At 38.4% G+C, this 21,891-nt stretch overlaps 3 pseudogenes across 1 annotated transcript; all 3 read left to right on the forward strand.

Moving 5' to 3' along the window:
- The first annotated feature begins 638 nt into the window (after nucleotides 1-638).
- LOC100339484 (rab GDP dissociation inhibitor beta pseudogene) lies at nucleotides 639-2,120 on the forward strand (annotated as a pseudogene). The gene has a single exon (XR_016228540.1). The product of XR_016228540.1 is annotated as a rab GDP dissociation inhibitor beta pseudogene (transcript).
- Nucleotides 645-2,120, forward strand: LOC100359080 (rab GDP dissociation inhibitor beta pseudogene; annotated as a pseudogene).
- A 6,045-nt stretch (nucleotides 2,121-8,165) lies between these two features.
- LOC100359332 (bifunctional methylenetetrahydrofolate dehydrogenase/cyclohydrolase, mitochondrial pseudogene) lies at nucleotides 8,166-11,535 on the forward strand (annotated as a pseudogene).
- Nucleotides 11,536-21,891: the final 10,356 nt, after the last annotated feature.

The following is a 21,891-nucleotide window of genomic DNA, read 5'->3' on the forward strand; positions in this document are numbered from 1 at the left end:
AGTAATATTAATGTTTTTTATTTGTATAAAAATATGTCAACATTTCAAAGATATCTATAACTCAATGAATTAAAATGTTCCAAATAATAAATGCATGATGTTAAAAACTCATTTATGATTAAAAATATCCATTCAGAAATGCCAGGTAAATTGATGGATGTTAAGGAAACAGAGTATGAAAAGTTGATCACTATAGTTTTGAATGCAATATTGCAACTAACCTCTAAAAAACTACTACTTGTTGAATTTGGGTGTAATATCAAAGAAAACTGTTCCTAATTACCTGGAAAAGCTATTAAACTTCTCAATTACAAATCTAAATAAGACTGGATTTTCTTCTTGTATCTCAAACAAAAACACATACTGCAACAGATTGAATGCAAAATAAATGATGTGATAATACAGCTCATCTTGGAGGTCGCTGCCCTCTGCACCCTCTCCCCGTCCCTTGCCCGCTCTTCTCTTCCCGTTTGAGGTGGCGGCTGGGCTTGCCTCCTCGTCAGCTCCATTTTTTTTCTAGCCTCCCGCCTTCCCTTTTCCCTTAACCTGAGAGCGGTCTGAGCTCCTCTCCGCCTCCTTAGAGAGGCCGCAAGGTCTTTTAGCTTTTCTCCTTTCTCGAGTCGTCCGCCTCGCCCTACCCCGCCATGAATGAGGAGTACGACGTGATCGTGCTGGGCACCGGCCTGACGGAATGTATCGTCAAGTATCATGTCAGTGAATGGAAAGAAAGTTCTTCACATGAATCAAAACCCATACTATGGAGGAGAAAGTGCATCTATAACACCTCTGGAAGATTTATACAAAAGATTTAAAATACCAGGATCATCACCATCATCAATGGGGAGAGGAAGAGACTGGAATGTTGACTTAATTCCCAAGTTCCTTATGGCTAATGGTCAGCTGGTTAAGATGCTGCTTTATACAGAAGTCACTCGTTATCTGGATTTCAAAATGACAGAAGGAAGCTTTGTCCATAAAGGAGGGAAAATCTACGAGGTTGCTTCCACTGAAGCAGAAGCCCTTGCATCTAGCTCAATGGGACTATTTGAAAAACGTCGCTTTAGAAAATTCCTGGTGTATGTTGCCAATTTTGATGAAAACGATGCTAGAACTTTTGAAGGTGTTGATCCCAAGAAGACTGCAATGCAAGATGTGTATAAGAAATTTGATTTGGGTCAAGATGTTATCGATTTTACAGGTCATGCTCTTGCACTCTACAGAACTGATGACTACTTAGATCAACCATGTTGTGAAACCATTAATAGAATTAAACTTTACAGTGAGTCTCTGGCGTGATATGGCAAAAGCCCATACCTTTATCCACTCTATGGCCTTGGAGAACTCCCACAAGGATTTGCAAGGCTAAGTGCTATTTATGGTGGTACCTACATGCTGAATAAACCTATTAAAGAAATCATTGTGCAGAATGGGAAGGTGGTTGGTGTAAAATCTGAAGGAGAGATTGCTCGCTGTAAGCAGCTCATCTGTGACCCCAGCTATGTAAAAGATCGGGTGGAGAAAGTGGGCCAGGTGATAAGAGTTATCTACATTCTTAGCCATCCCATCAAGAATACCAACAATGCCAACTCCTGCCAGATCATTATTCCACAAAACCAAGTCAATCGAAAGTCAGATATCTATGTTTGCATGATTTCCTCTGCACACAATGTGGCAGCACAAGGGAAGTACATTGCCATAGTCAGTACAACTGTGGAAACCAAGGAACCTGAGAAAGAAATCAGACCAGCTTTGGAGCTGTTGGAACCAATTGAACAGAAATTTGTTAGCATCAGTGACCTCCTTGTACCAAAAGATTTGGGAAAAGAAAGCCAGATCTTTATTTCCCGCACATGTGATGCTACGACTCACTTTGAGACAACTTGTGATGACAGTAAAGACATCTATGAGAGGATGACAGGATCAGAGTTTGACTTTGAGGAAATGAAGCGCAAGAAAAATGACATCTATGGGGAAGACTAACAATAGTACATGTTATTAAATTGGGACAAATTTAAAATTTGGCAAATAATGCATATTGTATGAAACCAGTATTGTAAGGCCTGATTTTGTAATCAAAATGGAGGGATTGAAGAGCACTATACCAGTAAATATTCCTCCCCCTTCATCTTTCTAATATCATGTATTAACTTCTGTTCTTGGAGTGGCTATTCAGAATTGGCAGGTTACCACATTCTGTTCCAATTCAACCAAACTACCCAACACCCTGCGAAGGATCAGTTTTAAACAAACATTGTGATACTGATACAGAGAACTTGATACAGTATTTTTATCTTTTAATCAGCATAGCCTTGGCAGTTGTGCCTCTGCTGCTCAAGAACTGTATCTGTATGTCTGTGCCATCTGTCCTTATGACACTGAGATCCTACACTGAATATTCCATAATTTGAAACAGCACCCCCAAGTTGTCCCTCTAATTTTGTTTTGTGTTTTATCACATATTATGGCAGGTCCCAAATAGTATAGCCACAGATTTGGTTTATGTGGGCATAAAATTCTAACCAAACTCCAGAGATAGGGAGTCATTTGGAGGAAGCCACTTTGTGGTGTTTTAACTAATGAAATTGGTGAGACCAAGGGGAAAGGAATCAGTCATAAAGCAGGTAAAATGTAGAAGTATCTTTTATATCACAGGTGTGGCTTCTCCAGTGGACCAAGCTGCAATGCAGTATTGATTTGACAGAGCCTCTACTTGAGTCTGTCTGAAATGGCTCCAAATGATTTCTGTACTGCAAAATAAAGCCAAATTCTGGATACCAAAAAAAAAAAAAATACAGCTAATCTTCTGTTATGCCAGATATTAGAGATTTGCAAAAATATAAACAATTCCATTCTTTTCACGAAATTAGATTAGCTTTCACAAAACTGTGTTACGTAATTACATAATTGGTTCATTATTACTTTTTAAAAGACTTATTATTTGAAAGAGAGAGACAGAGAGACAGAGACAGAGAGAGAGAGAGAGAGAGAGAGAGAGAGAGAGATTCCACTAGATGGTTCACTACCCAAATGCCACAATAGCCAGGACTGGGCCAGGTCCAAACAGGAGCCAGGAACTCCATCCAGTCTCCCATGTGGGTGGCAGGAATCCAAGTACTTGAGAGATTACCTGCTGTCTTCTCAGGTACATTAGCAGGGAGCTGGTAAGAAAGAAGAGTAGCTAGAACTGGAACCGGCACTCTGGTGTGGGATGCAGGAGTCCCAAGCAGCTGCTTAATCTGCTATACCACAACACCTGTACCCATCATTATTTTTAAATAAATCAATAAACACATAATTTTAATTTCTCATTTTAATTACTGATATAGCAAATTATCAATAAATATAACCCACATTTTAAAAAATAAAAAATGAGGGCCAGTGCTGTGGTGTGGTAGGCTAAGCCTTCACCTGCTGCACCGGCACTCCATATGGGCGCTGGTTTAAGTCCCAGCTACTCCTCTTCCAATCCAGCTCTCTGATGATGGCCTGGAAAAGCACAGGTGCTTGGGCCCGTACACCTGTGTGGGAGACCCAGAAGAAGCTCCTGGCTCTTGGCTTGGGTTCAGCTCAGCTCCAGCCTTCACAGCCATCTGGGGAGTGAACAGGTAGATGGAAGACCTCTCCCTCTCTGCCTCTCTCTGTAACTCTATTGGTTCAAATACTAGCTCCTGCATTTTTTTTAAGATTTATTTATTTGAAAGACAGAGTTAGAGAGGTAAAGACAGAGACAGAGGTCTTCCATCTGCTGGTTCACTCCCAAGATGGCCGCAATGGCCAGAGCTGTGCCGATCTGAAGCCAGGGGCCAGAAGCTTCTTCCAGGTCTCCCACGAGGGTGCAGGGGCCCAAGGACTTGTGTCATCTTCTACTGCTTTCCCAGGCCATAGCAGAGAGCTCGATCGGAAGAAGAGCAGCCGGGACTAGAACCGGCACCCATATGGGATGCCAGTGCTCAGGCCAGGGCTTTTTAGCCTGCTGTGCCAGAGTGCTGACCCCAGCTGCTGCTATTAAATCCAGCTTCCTGGGGCTGGCACTCTGGCACAGAGTAAGGTTAAGCAAGCATCTGCAGTACCAACATCCCATATGGGTACCAGTTGAGTCCTGCCTGTTTCACCTCCAATCCAGCTCTCTGTGAATGGCCTAGAAAGGCAGCAGAAGATGGTCCAAGTTCTTGGGACCTTGTACCCACATGGGAGACCCAGAAGAAGTTCCTGGCTTCTGGATTCGGCCTGGCCCACTGATGGCCATTGTGGCCATCTGGGGAGTGAACCAGCAGGGAGATACCACGCTCTTGCTCTCTATCTCTCTTTCTCTCAACTCTGCCTTCCAAATAAATAATCTTTTTTTAAAAAATCCAGCTTCCTGCTAATGGGTACTATTAGCAGGTGATAGCTAATATATTTGTGTACCCAATACCCATGTAGGAGACCTAGATTGAGCTTCTTTCCAGCCTGCAGCTTCACCTCTACCTCCCCAGGCATTGTAGGCATTTGGGGTGGTGAACCAGTAGATGGAAGCACTCACTCTTGATCTTTCTTTTTCTCAAATAAATAGAAAAATAAGTAAAAACATTGTCAGTCTGCAATTTTTTAAAAAAAAAATCTTCATAGGTCCTCATAATTTTTAGGAGCAAAAAATGATGCTAAATCCGAAAAAATTGAGATTTGTTGCTGTAGATTTTTTCTGATTCTCAATCACATTTGAAAATCATTACCCTAACAATGAAGGGAAGCATTCATGGAAATGTTTTAATAAGAAGATGGGCATAATACCTTTGTAACTAGTTGTAACTATCATGTAATTCTTCAGAGATTTGTATAAAGTTTAGGCAGAGATATTCAAAGGTAAAGTTGGGGGTGACTCTTCATAATTCATTACACTTGTCTCATCTAAATTATTTCATCTTAAAATTATTTAAACTAAATTTAGGTTTAATGTAATCCACATTACATTTGCTAAACATTTATCAACCACGGATTTTTTCAAAGTAAATTATCTATCTTGGTCATGCTTCACAATTGATCGAATATAATTCTGCTTGTGTACAGAAACTTTAAGAACTGCTTGGTAGACACAAACACTACATTTGAATCTCATTTTATGCTGCTTTCTGCAGAGCTTCTTAATTATGCAGCTAGCCACAGTCAACAGGGGTTCCGGGAAGATAAAAGCTCTGCTGAGAAATAAGAGAGAAGAATTCAGTCTAATTCAACAAATACTCGGATACCAACTTTGTGCCAGCCTCTTTGCCAGGCATATGTTCTCTACCTTCCAATACTTTAAAGTCAAGTGATCCAAAGTTATTTCAAGAGTTTTCTGAGTATCTCTTTTGGACTGTGTTAAATCTGCTACTATAGTTTATGTGGAAACCAGGGAACAAGGTAACTTCTAAAATTTAGGAACATTATCCCCACTAGATCTTTCTCTCGCTTCCCCCATGTACAGTAGAAACTGGTACCACCAATTAGATTGTCTTTCAGCAATATAGCTGCAGGATAAATTGTGCCAAGTTAAAATGAAACAAGTTTAAATCAAGATTATGAAACCCAATCACACTGTGGCTAAATAATGGAGTTTTCAATATGCCCAAATTTAAGTCCCCTCTCTTTCCCACTTACTATCTGGATGAACTGAAGCAAGTCTCAGCTCTAAAATTCACTTAAAACCCAACTCAATGTTGTGATCATCAAATGAGATAATTAACCTAAATGCACAGAGAACAGCATTTGGCATATAGAAAGTACCCAACTAAAGGTAGTTCTCCTGGTTTTATTTCAGTAAAAAAAAAAGTTTCTGTAAACATCTGTGTTTAATACATACATAAATCCTGCCAGATCACCAAACATTATTCACTGTATCTTTCAGAGAGTATCAGCAAACCTTTTTATTTCCCCTCATGCTTACTAAATATGCACCCAGAGTACCAAATATGTATGTCCAGTGTTTGGAATTGACAACATGCTTCCCAAACTTGAAAATCATATCAAGCTCAAGATTAAAGCAGAGTGTGAGTGATCATATATTTTACAGGTGAGAAAACAGGGAGTTCTGACAAATTAAGTGACTTAGCTAAGGTCACACAGCTAGTAAGTGATGGAATCACGAGTCAAACCCACCTTTGTCTGACCCTGCTGCCATGTTCTTTCAATCCTTAACTGACAAGGATCAATAAAGCTCAGAATAATGGCAGTAGTCCTGAAAAGACCATTCATCAAAAGAAATATCAAAGGTCAACTGCATTTGATTCACTTGCACACATTGTGGCAATAATGTAGATTCAGGTAATCTAAGATTATCAGTAAAAAGAAACAAATGAGACCCACTAGTTTCTAGACAGGTAACTAAAATATCTCACCCACATGATTTCTGTTTACCCCAGGATATTCTCCACCAAGTTGCTTCCTAGATTGAAAAGAATCTCTAAGGAAAGATGGGGGAAGTACAGAAGTAAATGCAGAGCAACAATCACTGAAGCACTTTAATCAGGAGACACTTTAAACTTTCATCTTGAGAGCTGAGAAAAAGTGTAGAGTTGTGTGATTGGGGCAAACAATCCTTGATTTTGTAGGGCCTTAAGAAGCCATTTGAGATCCTTTCATGAAGGATGAAGTAAGAGTTAGGCAGTAATTGCTTTGGCATCTTTCAGGAAAAATCAATAATGAATATGAGTGAAGGGTCAAGGAAAAAATAACAGATTCATTTCAGAGGTAACAGAGAATGTGAAAAATCAAACTAAAGAGATTTTGTACCATTGTTAAAAAGGAGGATTGCTTCTTATCTCCTTGACAGTAGTGATTAGGGAAATGTGATATATTTTAAAAATAATGAAAAGGCCAAAGAAACAGTAATGTCTTAGAATATTTGAGTTTAAGACAGATTTACTTTCTAAGAAATATGAATCCTTAATAAGTGAGATGCTCAGGGAATGGTGGGTTTGGGCTAATTACATTTCTGTGCAACTGAAGCTTAATCTTAAACTTTCTTTAATCAATCTGGACTATAGAACATATTTGTATCTCTCTTTGCTAAGTTAGGCTGCTGTAAAATCTTAATACTACTGGCCAAGTTCAAGACCTAGGAAAATGTGATTTTTTTTTTCACCTCCAACTGTTTTTGTCACGTGCATCTTTCCCACATCCTGTTCTCTGCTTCCATCTTTGTTCATGCATACATACAACCCCTCCCTCAATTCCCAACTCCAGGAAATGACCATGTGTTATCCATTCAATCTCATAAATATTTCTATTTTAATATCTGCCACCTCCCTTCCACTCCATGTCTTCATTGCTTACCTGGTAAAATATAACCTAGTACTAATTGTTTTAGTAGTTGTTCATAATGCCTTCTATGTTAACTTCTCCAAGCCAGCCTCCATACTGCAACCAGGCGCCTCTATAAACTGCAAATACAACCATGACCTTCTGCACCTGAGAACCCTGCAGTGACTCTTTATTGCCTTTAAAGTCCAATTTAAATGTCTTAACTTTAATACTCTGGCTTCTGTCTACTAGACCAGCTTCTTTTCTGCCATATTCCATGTCTTACTGCCTGCTACAGCCACAATGAACTACTTCTAGTTCATACTATGTGCCTCTTTCCCTTAAGTTTCCTATTTTGTCTGGAGTGCCCTTTGCCCTTTCTCTAGCACTCCACTAAGTCTAATTCTATTCATCCTTCAAAATTAACTTCATATGTCATCTTCTCATGAATGCTTTCCTGATATCACTGTAACTGTCTATCCTACATAGTCTATAACATGGTGCTTATGTTCATGCTTATAATATTTCATTGTAACCATTCATTAGTCCCTTTGTTTCTGTTTGAATCCAATGAATGAATAGTGTCCTTTGTCACTCTATCCAATGTCTACTGCTGAATAATTATTCAACAGATGCTTGATGTGAGTGTTTTTTGCTATCCTTTTCTCTTCTAATTAAGCATCATTTAAATATCCCGGTTAATTGAGGAGCAAAATTCTAGTTTCTTTTTTTCAGGTTTTAAGTCCTGTTCCATGCAAATATCCTCTTCTTCTAGTGATAGGGACATTTGTTAATCTAGTCCTGACCCTTTGCCTAAAAAAATAACTACTGTGGCTACTAAACAAATGAAAGAAATCTTCAAAAAATATATTAACTTCAGCCTCCCAGCACAGGCACCAGCGTGGGCCATGGCTGGGGCTTCTCTCCTTTCCTTGTTGGCCACCTGGCTACTCCAGCCTGCACAGAGCTGCCATCTCTACCAGCACTCCTTCCACCTCGCAGCTGTTGAAAATGAAGCTGTGGTCATTTCAGGAAGAAATCTGGCCTGGAAGATCAAGCTGGAAGTACAAAAGTGAGGCAGAAGGTGGAGCGCAGGTGGCCTCAGTTAATAAGCAACCACACCTGAGCATGGTCTTGATGGGTAAGAATCCCCCCAGTCACTGCTATGTCCTCATCAAAACCAGGGCAGCTGCTGATGAAGAAACCAACAGTGAGACAATCGTGAAGCCAGCTTCAATTTGAGAGGAAGAAGTCACCAAGCTCACGAACGACAATAATGTAGATGGCCTCCTAGTTCAGCTATCTCTTCCAGAACACATTGACGAGAGGAAGATTTGCAACACTGTCCTCCACTGTATCCTCCAACAAGGATACAGAGGATTCCATGTGGTCAACATAATATGCATGTGTTTGGACGGGCCATCCCATAGGAAGTGTGGGAAATAATTAAGCCAACAGCATCCCAACCCTAGGAAAGAACGTGGTTGTGACTGGAAGGCCATAAAATGGTGGCATGCCAATTGCAATGTCACTGCACACAGATGGGGCATATGAACATCTGGAGGTGGTGCCACTGTTACATTGATACACTCCCAAAGAGCAGCTGAAGAAACACACCATTCTTGCAGATATTGTAGTGTCTGCTGCAGGCATCCCAAACCTCATTACCACAGATATGATTAAGGATGGAGTAGCAGTGATTGATGTGCCAATAAACAAAGCGCAAGATGCCATAACTGCTAAACCCAAGTTAATTGTAGACATGGGTTTGAAGGCATCAGGAAGAAAGCCAGTTACATCACTCCAGTCCCAGAGGGTATTAGTCCCATGACAGTGGCAATGCTAATGAAGAACACCATTATTGCTGTGAAAAAAAGTACTGAGGTCTGAGCATGAGATGGCCACCAATTAACTGTTAAGTCTATAGGTGGGGCAAAGCACTCCAAGCCAACTCAAGAAGCAAGTGGGCCAATAAAAAATGCATTTTTAAAATTTATTCTCCTAATATGATTTAAAATGACTGAAAACTCAAATGGGTGGGTGTTTGCCCACATGGCTCTGCAGTATCTCACCAGGGAGCATTCCAGTGTCACACTGGGTTATGTGCTCTCTCCAAGAGAAGCCAGTTACCTAGTGATTAGCATGGGAAACACTGTCACATTGAGAATGGATGCCTAAATTTGTCAAGCCACTTCAGCTGAAAATTTGCCTTTTATAGAGTTGTATTTACTAAGTGCTATTCCACTAAGAGTTGATCTCATTATAGGTTCCAAACCTTTTGAGTTCAGTCAGTCAAACCAAAGGGGAAAAAAATGTTGCTACAAAGAATTAGGGAAAAGGTAAAAAGGAAATCATGATAATTAATAAAAAAAAAAAACAAGTGTCTGTATGTGTTGATTGATAGCCAGATTTGTGTAAAGAGAACTGAACTGGATGAGAAAGAAGATTCTATAAGTCAGCAGTATCCCTGAGATGCCTTTGTGGCTTAGTCACTAGGGAAATGTTTACATTCCCTAGTGCTTGCTATTAGTTTTCCTTTTACGTATGTTACCCTTTCAGTGAGGCCTCCCATTTCAGTTTTCTAGAACCCTGGGAAGGTCTGTTTTACAAATTAGTCATGTTTATGTCATATTTGGCTTTTGCTATGTCCTAAAACTTCATTGTTAAATTTTTGTATGTGAGGGCAAGAGTTTCTATGATCTCTTTGGTAATTTCTTGAAACCTATTTTTGGGAAACAAAACTGGGGCCTGATAATCATGAGGGCAGCTTACACAAGTATGTAACTTCCTTTTCCACCAGAGACCTGCCAGCAGCTGCCTGCCCTCCTCTCATGTACTGTGCTGGCTTTCCCAAGAGATTTTTAAGAACTTGAGCTAATACTGAATTTAATAACACTTTCTGATTAAAGGTTGTGTGTGTGTGTGTGTGTGTGTGTGTGTTTAAAAAAAAAACACTTATGTGCTGTGAAAAAAAATGTATTACCTTCAGTCTCAGTTACAAATGACACCATAGTTAAGAAATATATCTAAGTAGAAAACATGCTGCCTCTCCTGGTATACTGGCCTTTCTCTAAGTGTCAATCTGGAATTATAGATCAAGAAGGTAAAATCATGTCCAGTGTTATATGTCACTGAGATGAAGCTTAGTCTACGTCACAGAAGGAATCATACAATAAAATTCTGAACTTCCATGGCTGGGGCAACTGTTTAATACCATTAAATAGAAAACACTTTGGCATCCAAGCTTCAGCCATTACAATTCAGAACCAACCTGGAAGTTAGTTTCTCCAACAAGATACAAATTTAAAACACTGTTTCCATCTTCACTGTGTGGAGAAAAGCAGTTGCCCAAAAACATAGAATATTCACAGAAGAGAGAAATGGGAAGTTAAGGGGCCAAATAAAGATGCAAAAAAAAAATCATTCCCAATGTAATAAGCTACACACAGCAGGCATTTCAGAGATAATACAGGGTTCTTTGGAAATAAAATTGATAAACACTCTGAACTGAAAATGATTTTTGAGAAAGAATTTAATGAGATCCTGAAATAAAGAGTGCTAGCATAGAGCACCCCCAGAGCAGAGTGACACGGGGCAAAAACAGCTCAGAGCACTTTAACAAGGATCAGAAGAACTTGGACAACTTCAAAATTAAAGAATCATGGATCAGATAAGAATAGAGACATGTTCTTACCATCAAGTGGTTAAAACCTTTAAAAAAAAATCCCTTGTGTAGGCATATTAGATACTGGTATCAGAGCACTACCGTGGATAATTTACACTGTTTTATGTACCTATGATTAATCACTTAGTAAACTGTCATTCTATCGTGTTTGGTAAATAAGCCCTTATTAACATTTTTCTTGTCTCCATAAAGTTAAAGAAATCCTATGGCATTTTTTTAATTGAGAGTTATCTGAGTCAGCGCAAACCCACTTAATAATTGCAGTCAAGATTCCGGTGCCCCAAGTGGTAGACAATAAACACAATATCACACACACACACACACAGCCTTAACACTGATTTTCCCAGACTAGTATGCTATCCCTTTCATAAATGTGTTACTGACACTCAAGCCACAGTACAAAAACATAAAAAGACTAATTTTATCTGAGAGGAAAACTTTCCTAATACTTGCACTAAATAAGAATTTTTTTCTTCACTTGTAGTAAAATTGCTTTGGAGAGAATTTGAGAAGTCTGTAGGATAAAGAAGAGAAAAAAAACTAAATTTCTTGGGACTCTAGCTGATGAAAGAAATGGCTTGTCATCTCTGTGACAGTAATACAGACTTCTCAGAGAAGACATTTGTTTTTAATTCCAAACCATTTAAGTGACTCCAGACCTTTATGCAATACCATAATAATCATCGCATGTAATCATGTCTTGCTTTCATACCCTACTAGCACCATCTAAGGGAAGGAAATAAGATTCATCTAAAGGTGTTATACAATCTGTACACAATTGTGAGTTCCTTTCAATATGTTGCGACAGATGATGCACAATGCATCTCAGCTCTATCCAACCTCATTTTCAGGAAAATGGTTGTGAAATTAAACATGACAGAGAGAAAGGAAAAAACAAAAGGCAGATAATTACCAAGCAGCTCTTGGATTTCTGTGTTTACAGAAAAATCAAGAGAAGTAAAAAGCTGAGTTTTACAGTGACTATGAAAAACATCTATTTTGAAGTGAAATGCATCCAGACCATAAGATGGGGTTGCAAGGGTGAGGAATAAGCAATCTTTCCATTTGCATGCTCCTCCGAAGATTCTGACCTTTGACACATCACTTTTTCCGAACCAGCATATGAACATAATAAAAGATATGACAAAGATGTCCAACATGAATCACGAAGTCTTGAGTTTCTTCAAATTCTCCAGACATAATATTGGATACCATACAAAAGGAAATAACTAGTAAATGTACAAGTATTTGCATATTCTTGGTCCTATCCATATTTGTCTTAGTAGATGTCTCACTCTCTAAGTATTAAGTCTTCTCTTCAAAGCTCTTGTCAGTTTGCAATAATCTTGGTATGGTTGTCCACTCCATTATTCTAAAACTTTTCATATCCCAACAGACGGTTCTATCATCTTGACTATTCTTCCACTTCACTGACAACCAATCCTTTCAGGTATGGTTTTATGTGCTTATCTCTGTTATTGTCAATCTCGTTTGCCTACTCAGAATTGACACTTTGAAGACAGCTTTGACTCTTCCCTCTTATCCATCTTCCATACAGTTATTCACTTAATCCTAAGAATAATTCCTAGAGGATACTCTTCTTCACAGTTCATTCCTTTTTCTCCATTTCACTGCCTCAGTTAGGCATTTGCCCTTCATAGTGTTCTCTGATTATTAGAACAGTCTTCAACATGATTTTTATTATTTTACAGAAGAGATTAGAGTCGAAACCCCACTCCCCCGGTTTTTGCAAATAAGAATTCTGAACTGCAAAGAGAATAAAGGCCCAAGATCGCAAAGCTAATAATAATCAGAGTAGGTAGTGAAAGCCAGATTTTGTGACTTAATCAAGATCTTTATCATTGTACCATGCTTCTCTGGCCCTGTCCTCACTGCAAAGCATGTGGATGACACTAACAAATTAACAATTCATAGATATTCATTTCCACTAAATTACTCTGCCATAAAACTTCATATGTAGGGCAAACACATGCAGGGCAAGCATTGTGGTATAGCAGGTCAAACTGTTGCTTGAAATGCCCACATCCCATATCAGAGTACTGGTCCAAGTTCTGGCTGTTCCATTTTCAATACAACTCACTAAACAATGTGCCTGGGAGGCAACAGAAGATGGATCAACTTTTTGGGCACCAGCAAGTCATATGGGAGTCCCAGATGGAGTTCCATTCTCCTAGTCAGCCTATGCCAACCACTGCTGTTGCAGACACTTGGGGAGTAACCCAGTAGATGGAAGATTTCTCTCTCTCTCTCTCTCTCTCTCTCTCGGTCTTTGTCCCCTTCAAATAGAAAAAGACAATTTTAAAATTTGCTATATTACCCTACTTCTCATTAAACCTTCTAGGGATGACTGCATCCCCTATTATAGTATCTGAAGTCTAGTTTCACCTTCATTTCTTTTTTTTTTCTTTTATTTGACAGGCAGAGTTAGACAGTGAGAGACAGAGAGAAAGGTTTTCCTTCCATTGGTTCACCCCTCAAATGGCCGTTACGGCCAGGGCTACGCTGATCTGAAGCCAGGAGCGAGGTGCTTCTTCCTGGTCTCTGACGTGGGTGCAGGCGCCCAAGCAATTGGGCCATCCTCCACTGCCTTCCCGGGCCACAGCAGAGAGCTGGACTAGAAGAGAAGCAATCGAGACTAGAACCCAGCTCCCACATGGGATGCTGGCACTGCAGGCAGAGGATTAACCAAGTGAGCCACAGGGCCGACCCCTCACCTTCATTTCTAATTGATCTTCCTACAAATCTGCATCCTGAGAAGCAGCAGATGATAGCCCAAGTTCTTGGGTCTCTGCCACCCATGTCAGAGACCAGATGGAGTTATTGGCCCAGTCCTGGTAGTTATGGTTGCAGGCATTTGGTGAGTGAAACAGAATATAGATGAATCCCCCCCAACCCCGCTACCTTGCTCCTTCTATCACGATGCCTTTCAATAAATTAATAAATGAATCATTTTAAAAAATCGAAGCATTTTCTGTGAACTCTTTCAATGCCTTGGTTCAGTGACTCATAGGAGGGAATTATACACTTATGAGCAAGACAAAGGATGATGATATTCATAGATAGAAACAAACTCCTATCGTACTCCTTTCACTATGCTTTCACATAAGCCTAGATCTGTTTCGGTTTCATTAGAATGTGCAGTCATTTGTATGTTGCTGTTTTCCAAGAAGGTAATATGAGTGTTCTGTAAGTCTGAGTCTGTACTTAAAGGATCACCATAATGAAACAGTGAGAGAAAATAGACTTGGGATCAACTATACCACTGAAAAGAATGTCAATTCCCCGTACTTGCAAAACAACCATTACTTCCTAAATCAACAAAATGAATCAATTAAGAAAAGTTTGTAAAAATATATGAGATAGCTACTCACAGAACATGCCAACAGGCAGTAAAATTACAAATACTTCCAAACTCAGTCTAACCTAGCCAAGAAGCCTTTGAGGAGGGATAGGGAAGAAAGAGTGCAAGTGCAGCAATAACAAAGAAGTGTGAGGAATAAAGGGAGCTGAGGAGAAGTGACCAGGGATAGAGACCATAAGAGAGTTCTAAACCTAAATGGACTATCAACTTCTCAAACAATTAGATGCATGTGAAGTGCAGTAATACCAGCAGCAGCACATTTAAAGAGCGATTTTCGGTCAAGCATCTCATTTTATCAACACAACAATTCTACAAGGCATTTTTTTATTAGAAGTGAAGAAAAACCTGAGGTTATAAGAAGGTAAGTTACCTGGCCGGCGCCGCGGCTCACTAGGCTAATTCTCCACCTGCGGCGCCAGCACACCGGGTTCTGGTCCCGGTCGGGGCGCCGGATTCTGTCCCGGTTGCCCCTCTTTCAGGCCAGCTCTCTGCTATGGCCCGGGAGTATAGTGGAGGATGGCCCAAGTGCTTGGGCCCTGCACCCCATGGGAGACAAGGAGAAGCACCTGGCTCCTGCCTTCGGATCAGTGGGGTGCACCAGCCGCAGCGGCCATTGGAGGGTGAACCAACGGCAAAGGAAGACCTTTCTCTCTGTCTCTCTCTCACACTGTCCACTCTGCCTTCAAAAAAGAAAAAAGAAAGAAAAAAAAAAAGAAGGTAAGTTGCCTAAGAACAAAGAGCTGATTATGTGACCTGAGCACAAGCTTAAACCTCATCTTGAAATTAATTGCTCCATGATTGTCTTCCTACTAGACTTTACGTCCCATGACAGTAGGAACCACATCTGTCTTTTTCACCCTAATATCTCCTGTGCTTAGTGTAATTCTTGTCCCAATGAAAGTAGCTTTAAAATATCTGCTGATCATGGGTTAGCTATCATTGCACATAGCACACAGCATGCATTTCAATTCCAGCTTGAAACCTCCACCTAAAATGTGAGATGACTTTATGTTAGTTGAAGAACTAAATTTGAAATCCATTAATGTAGAGTTATTCATAGTCCTGACTTTCTCAAATCTTGAAAGAAAATTAAATTTTAAAAAATAATTAAATTTAAAAGTCACATATCATCTCTGACTCAAAACAAATATCATTTGGTTTGTAAAACAATACTGGCATGAGATTCAGATTTATTTCCTGTCTCTGAAATAAGTGATGCCACTCAGATAATTGTCCCAATAATTAATATTTGCTGTGTGCAAGTTCTATTTCCTTGGGTTATGAATACATTTTAGTCTATATTATCTTCCTCTACTATGATTTAAGTCCACATTTTGTGTTATATAATACCATTGTTATTTCTTTTGTGATGATCACAAAAATTTATAATGTAATTAAGAATCATAACAAATATCTAGCCCTGAAAAATGCAAGTTATCTGACAACAATGAAAATAAATTAATTTTTATTAAACTAAGGATTGGAGGAGCCAACTTTAAGCTCACAAAGAAAATGCTTCATGGGTTGTAAATGCAAGTGATGTAGAAAAAAATGAAGACAGGGCTCAGATTTATTTTTCTTTTACCCAGAACTCTTTTGCAATTCTTCTGTTCAAATCAGCCTGGGATTTAGCAACACCAAAGAACTGGGCAGATTGGACCACATACTGAAATACTACTCTCACTCCACAGCCCCATGGTGCTTGAAATAGTGAGTATTAAAGAAAAAAGAATTAGAATTTCAGTTCCACTTGCTACCCTGAAGGCCAAAATATAAATCAGTTACAAAAGGGCTTAGATAAATTCATGAATGAAATGTCCATAGAGGGAAATGGGAAACCAAAGAGGAAAGATTACGATCCTAGACCTTAAATTGGGAAGAGCTCTCAGGAGAGTGTCTGCTCTAGCTACTTGCCTCAGGCAGGCAAAAATCAATTCCCAGTTTGTCGATGAGAAAACTAAAATTCAAAGAATCACTTGCCCAAGCTACATAGCCAATCAAAATGAAACAGACTTACAAACCAGGATTGTTGCCTCATGGAACAACATTTGAGGATACTTCAAGAAGTTCATGGAATAAAGAACTAAAAACAAATTTCACACACACAAAAATCAAAATCTATGCAGCTTTTTTTTCATAATATACATTTTCATGAAATTTTTGAAGACCTCTCAATGCACAGATTTCAAAAATATTTTAAACCAATACAAACTTGGTTTTTAACTCCATTTTCTATGAACTTTTAAAGTATACTCATCCCTTCCATCAACCTGCCTTACTACTTCTCCTTCATTGCACTCCAAAATGTGCCCTGATCTGGGACTAAGTTATCTAATGTTTTCAGCCCTAGGAAGGTTCCTTTGTGTTGGACCCTTATATGAGTGTTCCCTGTGTCCATGTACCATGGAAGCCTACAGACAGCAGGAGAAGTGTTTTTCACAATTACCTTATTTTAACTAATTCCATTTGATCTGCACTCTAAATCTCATTTCTTTTGACAGATATCTTTCCATCAAAAAATAAAAGTGAAAGGCTGGCATAATTAAAAGGCTTTCAAGATCCATGTAATGCTTCAACATTTCTGCATTACAAGCTCTAAATTAAATCTGGACAACCATTTGGAGTTTTTTATATAATGATCTATGAAGACCAATTCAGTTCAAATTAGCAGAGAGAAAAATACACATTAGCATTGTCTATACAGAGTATTTTGTTTTGTATATATTCTATATGAATGCACATTGACATCTACAAACAATAAACAGCTTTGAGCCTCAAAGGCACTGTGGCAGGAAGTCAAGAGTGATGGAGTTTGAGGCTAATTCTTCCAATTTAATCTAGTATATGGTTTGAGGAAATTCATTTCACTCTTTTGATCTGTTCCCTCATGAGAAAATATGAACGGATTATAACATTTACTTCATTCCTAGCATGAAAATATCTTTAATAAATCATGAAATACTATTCAAAATATGAGGAAATACTAGTTTCAAGAAAATAGCTCTCAAAACTTTCTAAAGCAACTACCCATATTTCCAATTATCAATTGAGAGTTGCTGCAAAATATGAATATATACTGCTAGACCTCAAGAAGTAATAAGTTGGTTAACCTTGATTTTGCAAAACTAAGACATCTAGTACTCTTCTGCTGTTTCTGATAACTAAGAGTCATTTCCTGAGATAACTACTTGCAGCTAACTTTCTTAATTACCCTCTTGCCATGCTTCAGATTTCTTTCTTCTCTATCATAAGCATTTTCATTTTATGTCCTATTATCCAGGGCCATTATCTCTGCTTTTCAGAGATGATAGAGAGGTATCATATAAAGATACCTGTTTTGGGTTGGCAATGGCTAATAATGAGTACAAACCTCCAATACAGAGTATGCTCCATGCCAAAGCACTGACTCAGATAAAAGGAGTTTTAGTCACTAAGGTGGAACTGCTAGGAGATATCTTGTAACTGGGAACATTTTATGGTATCCCCTATCATAGCTCAAGTGTACCCAGGACAAAGACTATTTCTATAAAGACTTCAGGTTTCCATGCAACATTACAGGCATCAAAGCATGTTAACTCTCTATTACTCAAATCAAGAGTCATTTTAGAAGGAATATTGAGGACATGCTTGGGTATCACTTTATTTGGTCTCTCATATATGAAGAAAATTTCTATTAACTGCATAATAGCAAACTTCATGTTTCAACTACTATTGCTGTATAAACAACTATCTTAAGACTTAATAACATAAAATATGCAAATCCTATTATATCTCATGAATTCTAGACATCCAGATTTCAGTGGAGACTTGACATGATTCTTTGCTCTATGTGACATTAACTGAGGTCACTCAGTGGTACTCAGTAGGAGGATGAGGCAGTCCAGAGAAACCACAATGATGCCAACTCAACATATCTTACATTTTGGCAGAGTCTGGAGGTTATGCTTAGCTGAGAATCTAACATTCATTAGCATGATGGCTTCAGGTGGTGGAATTTCTTATGTGGCAGCTGCCTTACGACAGAGTAAATCTCCCAGGAGAACCATGAGGAAGCTATATCACCTCTTAAGATTTAGCCTCAGAAGTCACGAAGAGTCACTTACTCCTGATGTAAGTGGTTAAAATTATAAGCCCTCTGAATTCAAAGGAAGAAATATTGATCCCTCCTGTCCAGGAGAGAAATAGCAAATTATTTGAACCATTTTTTTAAAACAGTCACAGTGCACTCTCTGCCTAAAAAATATTTACATTCTTCAAACATGCGAAATGTGCTCAGTCCTTCCCAGTGTTGTGCAAGAGTTGTATTCAATTAGTGCATTAGACCTAGGTGTGAGATTTAGGACTTCGTCATCTTAATTAGGTCATAGTAAATTTAAGGCTCCATAGATTCAGTACCTGGGATATGGATCCTTTCCATCAGATGACCTCTGAAATGAGACAAGTTATTTCCACTCAACATATGATGGTGGGCAGAGATAAGCTAACAATAGATATTGTCATTTAAAGAGATTAGGAAACACATAGTAGTCCTGGATCCAGAATAATGTGGAAATCAGAATTTCCCACAGTTCATTTATTAGAATCCTACCCATTGGATCTACTTTCTGGTCTACTGATTCTGCTGAGTCACTCTTCTTTTTTCAAAAAACAAGTAGTCTGTTTCTAGTTGAATAGTTTTCTCAACCTGCTTCCTGATCATAGAAGTATGGTATTCAAGACCCTTAATTTTGTAGTTTTTCTGCTTTTCAGTCCCAGCTGACATAATTGCTTTTAAAACTTTGTGACCTACTTATATATCAGTTTATTCATTTCATTAAACCAAAATCTCAGATAGTTTCAGATGATGTTTTCTATAAGTTGTGCTGTATGTGGGGCTGAATCCTCGGAAAGCATATTGTCTGTCTGAAAGTGTCTCTGAGGCACCTTCTTTTAAAAGTCTTAACCAAGGCTTTTATGTCCACACCCTTTCTTTCTTTTTCCTCTTCCTCTTTTTCTTCCACCTCATCTTCCTCTTCTTATTCTTTAAAAAAAAAAAAAAAAAAAAAAACTGGGATCATATTTATTGAACCTGGCCTTTGTATTGAAGACATTTCCTATTTTGAGAATCATCTTTTCATATTGACTTGAAATGAGAAATAATTTTTGAGTTCACTAAGTCCTGGCTCCTTCATATTGCCTCAAGATTCTTCTAAAGAACTAAAGAGCTCTTTCTGTAGCTCATCTCCACCCACACTGCATAGTATGAATGGAAAGAAACCAACTGATACCTTCCGCATTCTTTGTGGAAAGCTGTTGGCCAGATCTATCAGTCCAGGTACATTACATATCTATATATACCTAGATACATAGTATAGTGGAAATAGGCTGCAACCAGAGACAAAGAAAGAGAAGCAGACCTCTCCTCCCAAAACAGACCTTGAAAAGTGGCTGTTCGCAATTAACTAGTGAAGCAGCTGCCCCCTATTATCTTGTTTAGGGAGGGAAGATGTCCTAAGTTCTGCTTCTGTAAACTCTAGTCATAAATCTGTCCTAATAAATCTGCCCCTGGTATCTCTTCTACAAACATACCAGGCCCACCGACCATTGGAAGTGTGGTCCTAAGTCACGTAGGCTACAATTTAAACCCACCAATGCTGTAACGGCTAAGGTATGATGCTGATGAACCTATAAATATTGTAAGAAACTTGGAATTGCTGCTCAGTTCATGGGAAATGGTTCCAGCTGAGCCCACTGGCATAATAGACTGCTTCCATCCTCCACTGTCTCTGGTGCCTGTTTGAACAAAGGGAGTCTTCCCACCTCGGATTTCTGTAACAATAGCAACTATTTATCTATATACATATATAAAGTAAAAATTATAAACATATTCACTATTAACACATGCACATATGCATACATATGGTGACAAATTTGTTAAATTTTCTGCCACTGCACACAAAACATTTCTACTGTATCTCAATATTTTCTTGGCCCTCCTTTAAGTACTCACAGCCTCTTTGAAACAACAAAGCTTCCCTGAACAGTCTCCTCAAGGTCTTTCTATCTTCCATCTGCTGCCTATCCCACAAAGCCATGGCAAGTGTTTTACAGCAGATCCCTCCACCCCAATACATTTACTGATAATAAAATTTATTTCCATTATTATTATTGCATAACAAACTATTTAAATCAATGCATTTTAAAACAACCATCATTTTGTTAAATCTTATGTGTCCTGTATGCCAGGAATTTGGACAAGGTTATCTGGGCAATTCTATTCCCCATGGCATCACCTGGAATTATTCAGCAGTGTTATGCTAAAGAATATGATGGGTTGGAAGGCCTGAGATAGCTTGACTCACATATCTAGTATTTAATGGGGATGGCTAAGTACTTAATATGCATAATCTCATTTAATCTACAAAAAAGGTCTACAAGGTAGTAATTCCTTTCAGATGAGGAAACTTAAGGGCAAAGAGGTTGAGTAACTTGTTCAAGATTCTGCAGTTTTCAGGTGACAATGTCAATCAGTAAGCTATACCCATATATACACGAATCAATCTGAACAGCTTATATTTTTCTTCATGTATTTTTCATACCTAGAAAAGATCATTTATACACAATGTTCCTGCAAATTAAATCAAAATGTAAATGTATCAGGGGAGAAAATTTAATAACTTTTCCTCATAACCAAAGCAATATTCTTTTATTGTAACAAATGAGAAAATGAAGACAAAAATAAAATAAATGCTACCCATAGTGATTGGAAAGAAATATAAGGAATTTATTATTTTGTATGCTTCAGGATGAAAAGGGTTGGAGAAGAAAACAGGGATATTAATATTATTAGTGTCATTTTATTTATAAAAAGACTTTAAATAAAATAACAGAATGTTAGTAATTATAAGTTCCAAGGGATTTTTTAAAGAGTAGTTGATATAGTTTTAACTTCTCATTAATTTAGAAAAATCAAATCTCCCATTAGCCCCAATGCCCAGAGAATATCACTTTAAATATTTTAGCATGCATCTATCCAATCATTATGCACTACACTACACTCACACTCACACACACACACACACACAAAGCTCACACTATATCCTGTTTGTAACCTATGTTTTTCACCTAACCATATGCATGAACATCCCCATTTTAACATGATTTTCCAAGGGTTCAGAGTATTTTTATATGAGGGCCTTTACCTTTGCACCTTCAAAATTTTTCTGGATTTTTCAGTTGTAAACAGTGCCAACATAAATATCGTTTAACTAACTCTTTTTCCATGTATCTAGACATGGTTATTTCAATAGCATAAATCCCTGAAAGTAAAATAACATGGATAAAATGAATGCACATTTAAAACCTTTTATATCATGTTGAAGCAAATGATAGTGTAAAATTAAACCATGCGTATACACAGCATATATTTTACATATATATGGAGAAAGGGAATAGGGGGAATGGGAGGGGGGTGTTTGGGAGGGAGGGGGGGAATGAGATGAAAGGGCAATTCCCTTATGAAAATTTCTGTTTTGTCTTTGGAAGTTCTCAAAATATTCATAAGTGAGGTGGTTTCAAGTCAGGTACA

This window comes from Oryctolagus cuniculus, chromosome X, assembly GCF_051225735.1.
Source record: "Oryctolagus cuniculus isolate XC-2025 breed Fujian yellow rabbit chromosome X, ASM5122573v1, whole genome shotgun sequence".
Taxonomy (NCBI): Eukaryota; Metazoa; Chordata; class Mammalia; order Lagomorpha; family Leporidae; genus Oryctolagus; species Oryctolagus cuniculus.